Source organism: Grampus griseus, assembly GCF_964374135.1.
Source record: "Grampus griseus genome assembly, chromosome: 5".
NCBI lineage: Eukaryota > Metazoa > Chordata > Mammalia > Artiodactyla > Delphinidae > Grampus > Grampus griseus.
In genome coordinates, this window is record NC_138998.1 from 6077060 (window position 1) to 6092928 (window position 15869).

Sequence of the window (15869 nt, forward strand, 5' to 3'; positions counted from 1 at the left end):
CCTTAAGAAACAAAAAACATCTCAAGTAAACAACCTAACCTTGCACCTAAAGCAATTAGAGAAAGAAGAACCAAAAAAACCCCCAAAGTTAGCAAAAGGAAAGAAATCATAAACATCAGATCAGAAATAAATGAAAAAGAATGTAAGGAAACGATAGCAAAGATCAATAAAACTAAAAGATGGTTCTTTGAAAAGATAAACAAAATTGATAAACCATAAGCCAGACTCATCAAGAAAAAAAGGGAGAAGACTCAAATCAATAAAACTAGAAATGAAAAAGGAGAAGTAACAACTGACACTGCAGAAATACAAAGGATCATGAGAGATTACTACAAGCAACTCTATGCCAATAAAATGGACAACCTGGAAGAAATGGACAAATTCTTAGAAATGCACAACCTGCTGAGACAGAACCAGGAAGAAATAGAAAATATGAACAGACCAATCACAAGCACTGAAATTGAAATGGTGATTAATAATCTTCAAACAAACAAAAGCCGAGGACCAGATGGCTTCACAGGCGAATTCTATCAAACATTTAGAGAAGAGCTAACACCTATCCTTCTCAAACTCTTCCAAAATATAGCAGAGGGAGGAACACTGCCAAACTCATTCTACGAGGCCACCATCACCCTGATACCAAAACCAGACAAAGATGTCACAAAGAAAGAAAACTACAGGCCAATATCACTGATGAACATAGATGCAAAACTCCTCAACGGAATACTAGCAAACAGAATCCAACAGCACATTAAAAGTATCATACACCATGATCAAGTGGGGTTTAGTCCAGGAATGCAACAATTCTTCAATATAAGCATATCAATCAACGTGATACACCATATTAACAAACTGAAGGAGAAATACCATATGATCATCTCAATAGATGCAGAGAAAGCTTTTGACAAATTTCAACACCCAGTTATGATAAAAAACCCTGCAGCAAGTAGGCATAGAGGGAAGTTTCCTCAACATAATAAAGGCCATATATGACAAACCCACAGCCGACATCATCCACAATGGTAGAATACTGAAACCATTTCCACTAAGATCAGGAACAAGACAAGGTTGCCCACTCTCACCACTACTATTCAACATAGTTTTGGAAGTTTTAGCCACAACAATCAGAGAAGAAAAAGGAATCCAAATACGAAAAGAAGTAAAGCTGTCACTGTTTTCAGATGACATGATACTATACATAGAGAATCCTAAAGATGCTACCAGAAAACTACTAGAGCTAATCAATGAATTTGGTAAAGTAGCAGGATACAAAATTAATGCACAGCGATCTCTGGCATTTCTATACACTAATGATGAAAAATCTGAAAGTGAAATTAAGGAAACAGTCCCATTTACCATTGCAACAAAAAGAATAAAATATCTAGGAATAAACCTACGTAAGGAGACAAAAGACCTGTGTGCAGAAAATTATAAGACATTGATGAAAGAAATTAAAGATGATACAAGTAGATGGAGTGATATACCATGTTCTTGGATTGGAAGAATCAACATTGTGAAAATCACTTTACTACCCAAAGCAATCTACAGATTCAATGCAATCCCTATCAAACTACCACTGGTATTTTTCACAGAAGTAGAACAAAAAGTTTCACAACTTGTATGGAAACACAAAAGACCCCGAAGAGCCAAACCAATCTTGAGAATGAAAAATGGAGCTGGAGGAATCAGACTCCCTGGCATCAGATTCTACTACAAAGTTACAGTAATACAGACCATATGTTACTGGCACAAAAACAGAAATATAGATCAATGGAACAAGATAGAAAGCCCAGAGATAAACCCACGGACCTATGGTCAACTAATATATGACAAAGGAGGAAAGGATATACAATGGAGAAAGGACAACCTCTTCAATAAGTGGTGCTGGGAAAACTGGACAGATACATGTAAAAGAATGAAATTAGAACACTCCCTAACACCATACACAAAAATAAACTCAAAATGGATTTGAGACCTAAATGTAAGACCGCACACTATAAAACTCTTAGAGAAAGACATAGGATGAACATTCTTTGACATAAATCACAGCTAGATCTTTTTTGATCCACCTCATAGAGCAATGGAAATAAAAACAAAAAAAAAACCTAATGAAACTTAAAAGATTTTGCACAATAAAGGAACTATAAATAAGATGAAAAGACAACCCTCAAAATGCGGGAAATATTTGCAAATGAATCAATGGAGAAAGGATTAATATCCAAAATATATAAACAGCCGATGAAGCTCAATATTAAAAAAACAAACAACCCAATCCAAAAGTGGGCAGAATACCTAAATAGACATTTCTCCAAAGAAGACATACAGAGGGCCAAGAAGCATATGAAAATCTGTTCAACATCACTAATTATTAGAGAAATGCAAATCAAAACTACAATAAGGTATCACCTCACACCAATTAAAATGGGCATCATCAGGAAATCTCCAAACAACAAATGCTGGAGAGGGTTTGGAGAAAAGGGGACCCTCTTGCACTGTTGGTGGGAATGTAAACTGATACAGGCACTATGGAGAACAGTATGGAGGTTCCTTAAAAACTTAAATATAGAATTACCATATGACCCAGCATTCTCACTACTGTGCATATACGTGAGAAAACCATAATTCAAATGGACACATGCACCCCAATGTTCATTGCAGCTATTTTTACAATAACCCAGCCATGGAAGCAACCTAAATGCCCATCAACAGACAAATGGATAAAGTAGAAATGGTACATATATACAATGGAATATTACTCAGCCATAAAAAGGAACGAAATTGGGTCATTTGTAGAGACGTGGATGGATCTAGAGACTGTCATACAGAGTGAAGTAAGTCAGAGAGAGAAAAACAAATATCGTATATTAATGCATATATGTGGAATCTACAAAAATGGTACAGATGAACTGGTTTTCAGGGCAGAAATAGAGACACAGATGTAGAGAACAAACGTATGGACACCAAGGGGGGAAAGCAGCGGGGGCTGGGGGGTGGTAAAAAAAAAAGAATTCTTTGTTACACTTCAAAAAGTTAACCACAGTCCAAAATAGGAAGATCTGCAGAGACAGAGAGTAAATTAGTGGTTGCCAGAGGCTAGGGGAAGGGGAGAATGGGGAATGACTGCTAGTGGGTACAGGGTTTCTTTTTGGCATGATGAAAATATTCTGTAACTATACAGTGGTAATGATTGTACAACTTTGTGAATGTACTATAAACCACCAAATTGTACACTTTAAACATGTGAATTTTATGGTATGTGAAGTACATCTCAATAAACCCATTATTTTACAAAAAATAAAAAGTATTGGGGGTGTCAGATTATATGGGCATTGAAGTGTCACAGCTCCATTACCAACAACTTATGGGGCTGGCTGATTTCTTGACTTGGAAAAACAGCAACAAAATGCAAAGCCATTCTGCCAGATACCTTGTGACCAACAATCCAAAAAAGGAATCCTCCAGGGCCCCTAACCTGTGTCATCCAGAAGTGTTTCACTTGAACTATTCATGCACTCACCGCATTTCTTAAGAGTATCCTTATTTTCTCTGCTTCTGCATTCTAACATTGCTTCCCTTATGTAAATATGTCTTGGAATTCCAGGATTGATGCTTCTGCTGATATTTACTGTGGCTCAATTCTCCACACACAGTCCAAATCACACGTGTTTAAGCCACCCCAGGACACCGCCCAACCCAACACATTTACCTCCTGACAATTCAGCCCATCGATGCTGAGTTACTGCACCCCCAACATACATAGCCTCACAAGCCATGGGAACACCAGCTAAAAAGAACCTCAGATAAGAAGATGAAAAAATCAAAGCTATTCTCCCAGAGAGGTAGAAGAATGGCCCTCTACTCTAAATAATTTGGAAGATGCTTAAAGGCCCTAAATTCTATATAAAGTGGCAAGAACCCAATAGTTATACTTTTTTATGTGCAAATTAACTATTTCATAACCTCACAGTTTATTTTCTTTCCCACCTGATTTATCCCAGGTATGAGGTATTAATTTGTTTGCCAGAGTTGATAATAATCAGTGACAAACTTTGAGTATCATTTTCTAGGTGAAATGCACTAATTTCCTTTATAAACAACTTGAGCCACCCAACCACTTGTGAAATAACATTCTTTTTTTATTGAGTATAGTTGATTTACAATATTGTGTTAGCTTCAGGTGAACAATAAAGTGATTTGGTTTTAAATATATATAAGTTTATACCTATATCCTTTTTTCTTATTCTTTTCCATTACAATTTAATACAAGATATCAAATATAGTTCACTGTTCTATACAGTAGGTCCTTTTTGGTTATCTATTTTATATATAGTAGTGTGTATATGTTAATCCCAAACTCTTAATTTATCCTTCCCCCACATTTCCCCTTTGGTAACCAGAAGCTTATTTTCTATGTCTGTTAGTCTGTTTCTATTTTATAAATAAGTTCATTTGTACTATTTTTTAGATACCATATATAAAAAATATCATATAATATCTGTCTCTGCCTGACTTACTTCACTTAGTATGATAATTTCTAGGGCCATCCATGTTGCTGCAGATGGCATTATTTCATTCTTTATTATGGCTGAGTAATATTCCATTATGTATATATGTATCATATCTTCTTTATCCATTCATTTGTTGGTGGACACTTAGGTTGCATCCATGTCTTGTCTATTGAAATAACATTCTTTAAGAGAATTCTGCTCTGACTGCTTGAAAATTTGAGTGAAATAAAGAGTGGGTTTGATACATCTTTTAAATCAGGAGTTAATAGCATTTTCTGTAAAGAACCAGGTAGTAAATATTTTAGATTTTATAGGCCATACAGTCTCTTTTGCACCTGCTCAACTCTACCATTGTAGCACAAAGCAAGGCAATATGGAAACAAATGAGTTGTGTTACATTGAAACTTTATCTGAAAAAGACAATTAGGAAAGCAAGAGTTTTCTGACCCCTGTCATACATCATGATTTTGTTAAGATGTAATATATATTCTTCTCATTTCATTTGTTTAAAAATGTCTCCCCGGCCCTTGGGAAGATGGCGGAAGAGTAAGACGCGGAGATCACCTTCCTCTCCACAGATACACCAGAAATACATCTACGCGTGGAACAACTCCTACGGAGCACCTACTGAACGCTGGCAGAAGACCTCAGACCTCCCAAAAGGCAAGGAACCCCCCACGTACCTGGTTAGGGCAAAAGAAAAAACTAAACAGAGACAAAAGGATAGGGACGGGTCCTGCACCAGCGGGAGAGAGCTGTGAAGGAGGAAAAGTGTCCACACACTAGGAAGCCCCTTCGCGGGTGGAGACTTCGGGAGGCGGAGTGGGGGAGCTTGGGAGCCGCGGAGGAGAGCACAGCAACAGGGGTGCGGAGGGCAAAGCGGACAGATTCCAGCGCAGAGGATCGGGCCGACCGGAACTCACCAGCCGAGAGGCTTGTCTGCTCGCCCGCCGGGGCGGGCGGGACTGGGAGCTGAGGCTCCGGCTTTTGTCGGAGCGCCGGGAGAGGACTGAGGTTGGCGGCGTGAACACAGCCTGCAGGGCGTTAGTGCACCGCGGCTAGCCGGGAGAGAGTCCGGGGAAAAGTCTGGACCTGCCGAAGAGGCAAGAGACTTTTACGTCCCTCTTTGTTTCCTGGTGCACGAGGAGAGGGGATTAAGAACGCTGCTTGAGAGAGCTCCAGGGACGGGCGCGAGCCGCGGCTAAGAGTGCGGAGCCCAGAGACGGACATGGGACGCTAAGGCCGCTGCTGCCGCCGCCAGGAAGCCTGTGTGCGAACACAGGTCACTAGCCACACGCCCTTCCGGGGAGCCTGTGCAGCCCGCCACTGCCAGGGTCCCGGGATCCAGGGACGGCTCCCCCAGGAGAGCGCACGGCGCGCCTCAGGCTGCAGCGTCATGCCGGCCTCTGCCGCTGCAGGCCCGCCCCGCACTCCGTGACCCTCCCTACCCCCCGGCCTGGGTGAGCCAGAGCCTCCGAATCAGCGGCTCCTTTAACCCCGTCCTGTCTGAGCAAAGAACAGACGCCCTCCGGCGACCTACACGCACAGGCGGGGCCAAATCCAAAGCTGAGCCCCTGGGAACTGTGAGAACAAAGAAGAGAAAGGGAAATCTCTCCCAGCAGCCTCAGAAGCAGCGGATTAAAGCTCCACAATCAACTTGATATACCCTGCATCTGTGGAATACCTGAATAGACAACGAATCATCCCAAATTAAGGAGCCCTGTGGATGAAAGGCTCTTGGTGCTGCAGCCAGGACTCAGTGCTGTGCCTCTGAGGTGGGAGAGCCAACTTCAGGACACTGGTCCACAAGAGGCTTCCCAGCTGCACATAATATCAAACAGCAAAAATCTCCGAGAGATCTCCATCTCAACGCCAGCACCCAGCTTCACTCAACGACCAGCAAGCTACAGTGCTGGACATCCTATGCCAAACAACTAGCAAGACAGGAACACAACCCCACCCATTAGCAGAGAGACTGCCCAAAATCATAATAAATCTACAGACACCCCAAAACACACCACCAGACGTGGACCTGCCCACCAGAAAGACAAGATCCAGCCTCATCCACCAGAACACAGGCACTAGTACCCTCCACCAGGAAGCCTACACAACCCACTGAACCAACCTTAGCCACTGGGGACAGACACAAAAAACAACAGGAACTACGAACCTTCAGCCTGCAAAAAAGGAGACCCCAAACACAGTAAGATAAGCAAAATGAAAAGACAGAAAATCACACAGCAGATGAAGGAGCAAGATAAAAACCCACCAGACCTAACAAATGAAGAGGAAATAGGCAGTCTACCTGAAAAAGAATTCAGAATAATGATAGTAAGGTTGATCCGAAATCTTGGAGATAGAATGGACAATAGAATGGACAAATTGCAAGAATCAGTTAACAAGGACCTAGAAGAACTAAAGATGAAACAAGCAACGATGAACAACACAATAAATGAAATTAAAAGTACTCTAGATGGGATCAATAGCAGAATAACTGAGGCAGAAGAACGGATAAGTGACCTGGAAGATAAAATAGTGGAAATAACTACTGCAGAGCAGAATAAAGAAAAAAGAATGAAAAGAACTGAGGACAGTCTCAGAGACCTCTGGGACAACATTAAACGCACCAACATTCGAATTATAGGGGTTCCAGAAGAAGAAGAGAAAAAGAAAGGGACTGAGAAAATATTTGAAGAGATTATAGTTGAAAACTTCCCTAATATGGGAAAGGAAATAGTTAATCAAGTCCAGGAAGCACAGAGAGTCCCATACAGGATAAATCCAAGGAGAAATACGCCAAGACACATATTAATCAAACTGTCAAAAATTAAATACAAAGAAAACATATTAAAAGCAGCAAGGGAAAAACAACAAATAACACACAAGGGAATCCCCATAAGGTTAACAGCTGATCTTTCAGCAGAAACTCTGCAAGCCAGAAGGGAGTGGCAGGACATATTGAAAGTGTTGAAGGAGAAAAACCTGCAACCAAGATTACTCTACCCAGCAAGGATCTCAATCAGATTTGATGGAGAAATTAAAACCTTTACAGACAAGCAAAAGCTGAGAGAGTTCAGCACCACCAAACCAGCTCTACAACAACTCCTAAAGGAACTTTTCTAGGCAAGAAACACAAAAGAAGGAAAGGACCTACAATAATGAACCCAAAACAATTAAGAAAATGGGAATAGGAACACACATATCGATAATTACCTTAAATGTAAATGGACTAAATGCTCCCACCAAAAGACACAGATTGGCTGAATGGATACAAAAACAAGACCCATATATTTGCTGTCTACAAGAGACCCACTTCAGACCTAGAGACACATACAGACTGAAAGTAAGGGGATGGAAAAAGGTATTTCATGCAAATGGAAACCAAAAGAAAGCTGGAGTAGCAATTCTCGTATCAGACAAAATAGACTTTAAAACAAAGACTATTAGAAGAGACAAAGAAGGACACTACATAATGATCAAGGGATCGATCCAAGAGGAAGATATAACAATTGTAAATATTTATGCACCCAACATAGGTGCACCTCAATACATAAGGCAAATACTGACAACCATAAAAGGGGAAATCGACAGTAACACATTCATAGTAGGGGACTTTAACACCCCACTTTCACCAATGGACAGATCATCCAAAATGAAAATAAATAAGGAAACACAAGCTTTAAATGATACATTAAACGAGATGGAGTTAATTGATATTTATAGGACATTCCATCCAAAAACAACAGAATACACATTTTTCTCAAGTGCTCATGGAACATTCTCCAGGATAGATCATATCTTGGGTCACAAATCAAGCCTTGGTAAATTTAAGAAAATTGAAATTGTATCAAGTATCTTTTCTGACCACAACGCCATGAGACTAGATATCAATTACAGGAAAAGATCTGTAAAAAATACAAACACATGGAGGCTAAACAATACACTACTTAATAATGAAGTGATCACTGAAGAAATCAAAGAGGAAATCAAAAAATACCTAGAGACAAATGACAATGGAGACACAACGACCCAAAACCTGTGGGATGCAGCAAAAGCAGTTCTAAGGGGGAAGTTTATAGCAATACAAGCCCACCTTAAGAAGCAGGAAACATCTCGAATAAACAACCTAACCTTGCACCTTAAGCAATTAGAGAAAGAAGAACAAAAAAACCCCAAAGCTAGCAGAAGGAAAGAAATAATAAAAATCAGATCAGAAATAAATGAAAAAGAAATGAAGGAAACAATAGCAAAGATCAATAAAACTAAAAGCTGGTTCTTTGAGAAGATAAACAAAATAGATAAACCACTAGCCAGACTCATCAAGAAAAGAAGGGAGAAGACTCAAATCAATAGAATTAGAAATGAAAAAGGAGAGGTAACAACTGACACTGCAGAAATAAAAGAGATCATGAGAGATTACTACAAGCAACTCTATGCCAATAAAATGGACAATCTGGAAGAAATGGACAAATTCTTAGAAATGCACAACCTGCCAAGACTGAATCAGGAAGAAATAGAAAATATGAACAGACCAATCACAAGCACTGAAATTGAAACTGTGATTAAAAATCTTCCAACAAAGAAAAGCCCAGGACCAGATGGGTTCACAGGCGAATTCTATCAAACATTTAGAGAAGAGCTAACACCTATCCTTCTCAAACTCTTCCAAAATATAGCAGAGGGAGGAACACTCCCAAACTCCTTCTACGAGGCCACCATCACCTTGATACCAAAACCAGACAAGGATGTCACAAAGAAAGAAAACTACAGGCCAATATCACTGATGAACATAGATGCAAAAATCCTCAACAAAATACTAGCAAACAGAATCCAACAGCACATTAAAAGGATCATACACCATGATCAAGTGGGGTTTATTCCAGGAATGCAAGGATTCTTCAATATACGCAAATCTATCAATGTGATAAACCATATTAACAAACTGAAGGAGAAAAACCATATTATCATCTCAATAGATGCAGAGAAAGCTTTTGACAAAATTCAACACCCATTTATGATAAAAACCCTGCAGAAAGTAGGCATAGAGGGAACTTTCCTCAACATAATAAAGGCCATATATGACAAGCCCACAGCAAACATCATCCTCAATGGTGAAAAACTGAAAGCATTTCCACTAAGATCAGGAACAAGACAAGGTTGCCCACTCTCACCACTCTTATTCAACATAGTTTTGGAAGTTTTAGCCACAGCAATCAGAGAAGAAAACAAAATAAAAGGAATCCAAATCGGAAAAGAAGAAGTAAAGCTGTCACTGTTTGCAGATGACATGATACTATACATAGAGAACCCTAAAGATGCTACCAGAAAACTACTAGAGCTAATCAATGAATTTGGTAAAGTGGCAGGATACAAAATTAATGCACAGAAATCTCTCGCATTCCTATATACAAATGATGAAAAATCTGAAAGTGAAATCAAGAAAACACTCCCATTTACCATTGCAACAAAAAGAATAAAATATCTAGGAATAAACCTACCTAAGGAGACAAAAGATCTGTATGCAGAAAATTATAAGACACTGATGAAAGAAATTAAAGATGATAAAAATAGATGGAGAGATATACCATGTTCTTGGATTGGAAGAATCAACATTGTGAAAATGACTCTACTACAGAAAGCAATCTATAGATTCAATGCAATCCCTATCAAACTACCACTGGCATTTTTCACAGAACTAGAACAAAAAATTTTGCAATTTGTATGGAAACACAAAAGACCCCGAATAGCCAAAGCAATCTTGAGAACGAAAGAAGGAACTGGAGGAATCAGGCTCCCAGATTTCAGACTATACTACAAAGCTACAGTTATCAAGACGGTATGGTACTGGCACAAAAACAGAAAGATAGATCAATGGAACAGGATAGAAAGCCCAGAGATAAACCCAGGCACATATGGTCACCTTATCTTTGACAAAGGAGGCAGAAATGTACAGTGGAGAAAGGACAGCCTATTCAATAAGTGGTGCTGGGAAAACTGGACAGCTACATGTAAAAGTATGAAATTAGATCACTCCCTAACACCATACACAAAAATAAGCTCAAAATGGATTAAAGACCTAAATGTAAGGCCAGAAACTATCAAACTCTTAGAGGAAAACATAGGCAGAACACTCTATGACATAAATCACAGCAAGGTCCTTTTTGACCCACCTCCTAGAGAAATGGAAATAAAAACAAGAGTAAACAAATGGGACCTAATGAAACTTAAAAGCTTTTGCGCAGCAAAGGAAACCATAAAGAAGACAAAAGACAACCCTCAGAATGGGAGAAAATATTTGCACATGAAGCAACTGACAAAGGATTGATCTCCAAAATTTATAAGCAGCTCATGCAGCTTAATAACAAAAAACCAAACAACCCAATCCAAAAATGGGCAGAAGACCTAAATAGACATTTCTCCAAAGAAGATATACAGAGTGCCAACAAACACATGAAAGAATGCTCAACATCACTAATCATGAGAGAAATGCAAATCAAAACTACAATGAGATATCATCTCACACCAGTCAGAATGGCCATCATCAAAAAATCTAGAAACAATAAATGCTGGAGAGGGTGTGGAGAAAAGGGAACCCTCTTACACTGTTGGTGGGAATGTAAATTGATACAGCCACTGTGGAGAACAGTATGGAGGTTCCTTAAAAAGCTACAAATAGAACTACCATATGACCCAGCAATCCCACTACTGGGCATATACCCTGAGAAAACCATAATTCAAAAAGAGTCATGTACCAAAATGTTCATTGCAGCTCTATTTACAATAGCCCAGAGATGGAAACAACCTAAGTGTCCATCATTAGATGAATGGATAAAGAAGATGTGGCACATATATACAATGGAATATTACTCAGCCATAAAAAGAGACGAAATTGAGCTATTTGTAATGAGGTGGATAGACCTAGAGTCTGTCATACAGAGTGAAGTAAGTCAGAAAGAGAGAGACAAATACCGTATGCTAACACATATATATGGAATTTAAAAAAAAAATGTCATGAAAAACCTAGGGTTGAAACAGGAATAAAGACACAGACTTACTAGAGAATGGACTTGAGGCTATGGGGAGGGGGAAGGGTAAACGGTGACAAAGCGATAAAGAGGCATGGACATATATACACTACCAAACGTAAGGTAGATAGCTAGTGGGAAGCAGGCGCATAGCACAGGGAGATCAGCTCGGTGCTTTGTGACCGCCTGGAGGGGTGGGATAGGGAGGGTGGGAGGGAGGGAGACGCAAGCGGGAAGAGATATGGGAATATATGTATATATATAACTGATTCATTTTGTTGTGAAGCTGAAACTAACATACCATTGTAAAGCAATTATACTCCAATAAAGATGTTAAAAAAAAAAAATAGTCTCCCCAATATAAGCAATTCCTAAGAAGAGAGATGAGAAGAATCCACATTAGGGAGTTTAAGTAATATCTGAGATAAACCATCCATTATATCTGGCATATGAAAAACATGAAATAAATGTTGGCTGAATTAAAAATCTAATTCACACATTAAAAATATATAGCACAGAGTTAGCCAAATTCTGATATAACTTAACCTTGAAAATAGTCCCCTTGTTTCATGACTTTTTGCTGTCTTTTCCTTCTAATTATTAGACTATTTTTAGACTTTCTCCATGTCTTTATTATTATGCATATCCATTTTTTATAGTTATTCAGCAACTGTAAGCTTTCAAACAAAGACTCTTCAATACTGCTATATTAAGGGAAATTATAATAGCCTATCGACCACATTTCAGTTAATTATCCATTCGTTATTCTGTCTTGAAGGCTAAATTCGTAAAATAATGGATATGATTATCATAAAAGTCAATATAAGTGTAAGTGTGAGGATGGAACCAATGATGAGCCCAAGCAGTTAACATATTTTTGTACCACTTCCCAAATATGTGCCTGTAGATTTGGACCTTTTTTTCATCCATTGTCTACTTGAGTAATCTTCAAAGTGAGGTGTGGGCTACTTCAAGGGGTTACCAAGATATTTCATTATGGTGTCAAGCAAAACATTCAGAATTTCTATTTCTATTCAGTTTTATCTTACCCCTTTATTTTCTGTGTTTTTGAATTTTACAATGTACTCAGTATATTTTTAGAATTGTACATGTATATTATGCGGGATGCATGTTCAAAAAAGTCTGGAACTCTATTAATGTACACTATGTAGTACCATGTAAAATGGTAACATGCTCTTCTAAATACCTGATGTAAACATCATAGAGACACTGAAGTTTTTAGTGCAATTTTTTGTACCTGGATGTATTAGGAATATATATTTTGATAAACAGATAGGAAAAGTACATTTGGAGATGGCTCAGATTGTGTAATTAGCAGCACTCTGTTATTTCATATTACAATATGTGCTTAATTTGTTTGCTGGTTTGAAATACCATTATAGAAGTAAGTGCTATAATGAAAGACTGAAGAAGTATATATCATCCAGAAAAACTACAATGAACTTTGCTACATCAAAAACCAATCCAAAGCTAGTAGCATAAAACAGCCATCATTTTATTTTGCTCATGAATTCTGTGGGACAAGAATATCGGACATAACATGGATGACTTGTCTCTGCTCCACATCATCTGACGTCTCATCTGGGCAGAGTTCAGTGGCTGGGGATGACTGGAATGACCGGGAGCTAAAAGGAGAGTGCAGCTTCTTCACTCATGTCTGGCTGAGATGTACTGAAGGTGGACTTCAGGTATCACTAGTGTTAACCTGCGGGTGGCTGTTCCATGTGGTTTGGGCTCTTTCATCACGTGGAGGCCTCCAGGTAGGTGTACTTCTCTCCTTGTGGCTCAGGGCTCCAAGAGCAAGTGTTCCAGCAAACAAGGGGAGGCTGCAAGATTTCTTATAACCTAACCTTAGAAATCACATGACATCACTACCAGGTTACTCTAGTAGCCAAGGCAGCCCAGGCCTGTCCAGATGCCAGGAAGAGGACTTAGCTGTCCCCTCCCAATGGAAGGAATGTCAAAGAATTTGCAATTATGTTTTCTTTTTATTGAGGTATGGTTGATGTACTTTATTATATACACTTCACGTATATAACAAGTTGTTCACAATTTTTAAAGGTTATATTCCATTTATGGTTATTATAAAATATTGGTTATATTCCCTGTGTTGTACAATATATCCTTGTAGTTTATTTATTTTACACACAGTAGTTTGTACCCCTTATTCTCCTACTCCTATATTGCCCCTCCCCCCTCCCCTCTCCCCACTAGTAACCACTAGTTTGTTCCCTATATCTGTGAGTCTGTTTTTTTTTTGTTGTTATATTCATTAGTTTGTTGTACTTTTTAGAGTCCACATATAAGAGGTATCATACAGTATCTGTCTCTCTATCTGACTTATTTCACTAAGTATAATACCCTCCAAGTCCATCCATGTTGTTTCAAATGGCAAAATTTCATTCTTTTATGGCTACTATTCCATTACATATATATACCACAACTTCTTTATCCATTCACCTGTTGATGGACATTTAGGTTGCTTCCATATCTTGGCAATTGTAAATAGTGCTGCTATGAACATTGAGGTGCATGTATCTGTCCAAATTAGTGTTTTAATTTTTTTTTCAGATAAATACCCAGGAGTGGAATTGGTGGGTCATATGGTACTGCTATTTTTAGTTTTTTAAGAAACCTCTGTACTCTTTTCCACTGTGGCTGCACCAATTTACATTCCCACTACCAAGGGTTCCCTTTTCTCCATAACCTCATGCACTTAAGTTTCAAAACTACCACAGACAATAACTTTACACACACACATACACACACACATGCACACAATTTTGGTCACCAGAATAATTCAATTATACCAGGAAAAATGATTATATTTTTAAAACCTGGAATATTTATATTTAAAAAAACTGTGATGCTAGAAAAATTTTACAAGACACAAATATAGGGTTTTTAAAAAATATTGCATTAGATGAAGATAGATATTAAACTTACTTATAGGAATCCAACTAATTTAATAGACCTCTGAGATTCCCTTCATCCATTCCTCGGGGAGGCATAAACTGTTAAATACATAAAATTTTACATTATCATAATAAATTTGAAACAATTTACAGTCTAAAAATTATTTTAAGGCATCAAAACATGGACAGAACAAAAATATTTTTAAAAAAATATTTACACAAGCCAAATGTATTTCTTCTTCTGTTGTTGCTATTCTTGTTTTCTTGCTGAAAAAATCTGATAGGAAAACACTGCCCTAACTATATAAAATGTTGTTATTTTGGTACATGACTCTTTTTGAATTATGGTTTTCTCAGTGTAAATGCCCAGTAGTGGGATTGCTGGGTCATATGGTAGTTCTATTTGTAGTTTTTTAAGGAACCTCCATACTGTTCTCCATAGTGGCTGTACCAATTCACACTCCCACCAGCAGTGCAAGAGTGTTCCCTTTTCTCCACACCCTCTCCAGCATTTATTGTTTCTAGATTTTTTGATGCTGGCCGTTCTGACTGGTGTGAGATGATACCTCACTGTAGTTTTGATTTTCATTTCTCTAATGATTAGTGATGTTGAGCATTCTTTCATGTGTTTGTTGGCAGTCTGTATATCTTCTTTGGAGAAATGTCTATTTAGGTCTTCTGCCCATTTTTGGATTGTGTTGTTTGTTTTTTTGTTATTGAGCTGCATGAGTTGCTTGTAAATTTTGGAGATTAATCCTTTGTCAGTTGCTTCATGTGCAAATATTTTCTCCCATTCTGAGGGTTGTCTTTTCGTCTTGTTTATGGTTTCCTTTGCTGTGCAAAAGCTTTGCAGTTCCATTAGGTCCCATTTGTTTATTTTTGTTTTTATTTCCATTTCTCTAGGAGGTGGGTCAAAAAGGATCTTGCTGTGATTTATGTCATAGAGTGTTCGGCCTATGTTTTCCTCTAAGAGTTTGATAGTTTCTGGCCTTACATTTAGGTCTTTAATCCATTTTGAGCTTACTTTTGTGTATGGTGTTAGGGAGTGATCTAATCTCATACTTTTACATGTACCTGTCCAGTTTTCCCAGCACCACTTATTGAAGAGGCTGTCCTTTCTCCACTGTACATTCCTGCCTCCTTTATCAAATATAAGGTGACCATATGTGCGTGGGTTTATCTCTGGGCTTTCTATCCTGTTCCATTGATCTATCTTTCTATTTTTGTGCCAGTACAATACTGTCTAGATTACTGTAGCATTGTAGTAGTGTCTGAAGTCAGGGAGCCTGATTCCTCCAGTTCCGTTTTTTGTTCTCAAGATTGCTTTGGCTATTCGGGGTCTTTTGTGTTTCCATACAAATTGTCAAATTTTTTGTTCTAGTTCTGTGAAAAATGCCAGT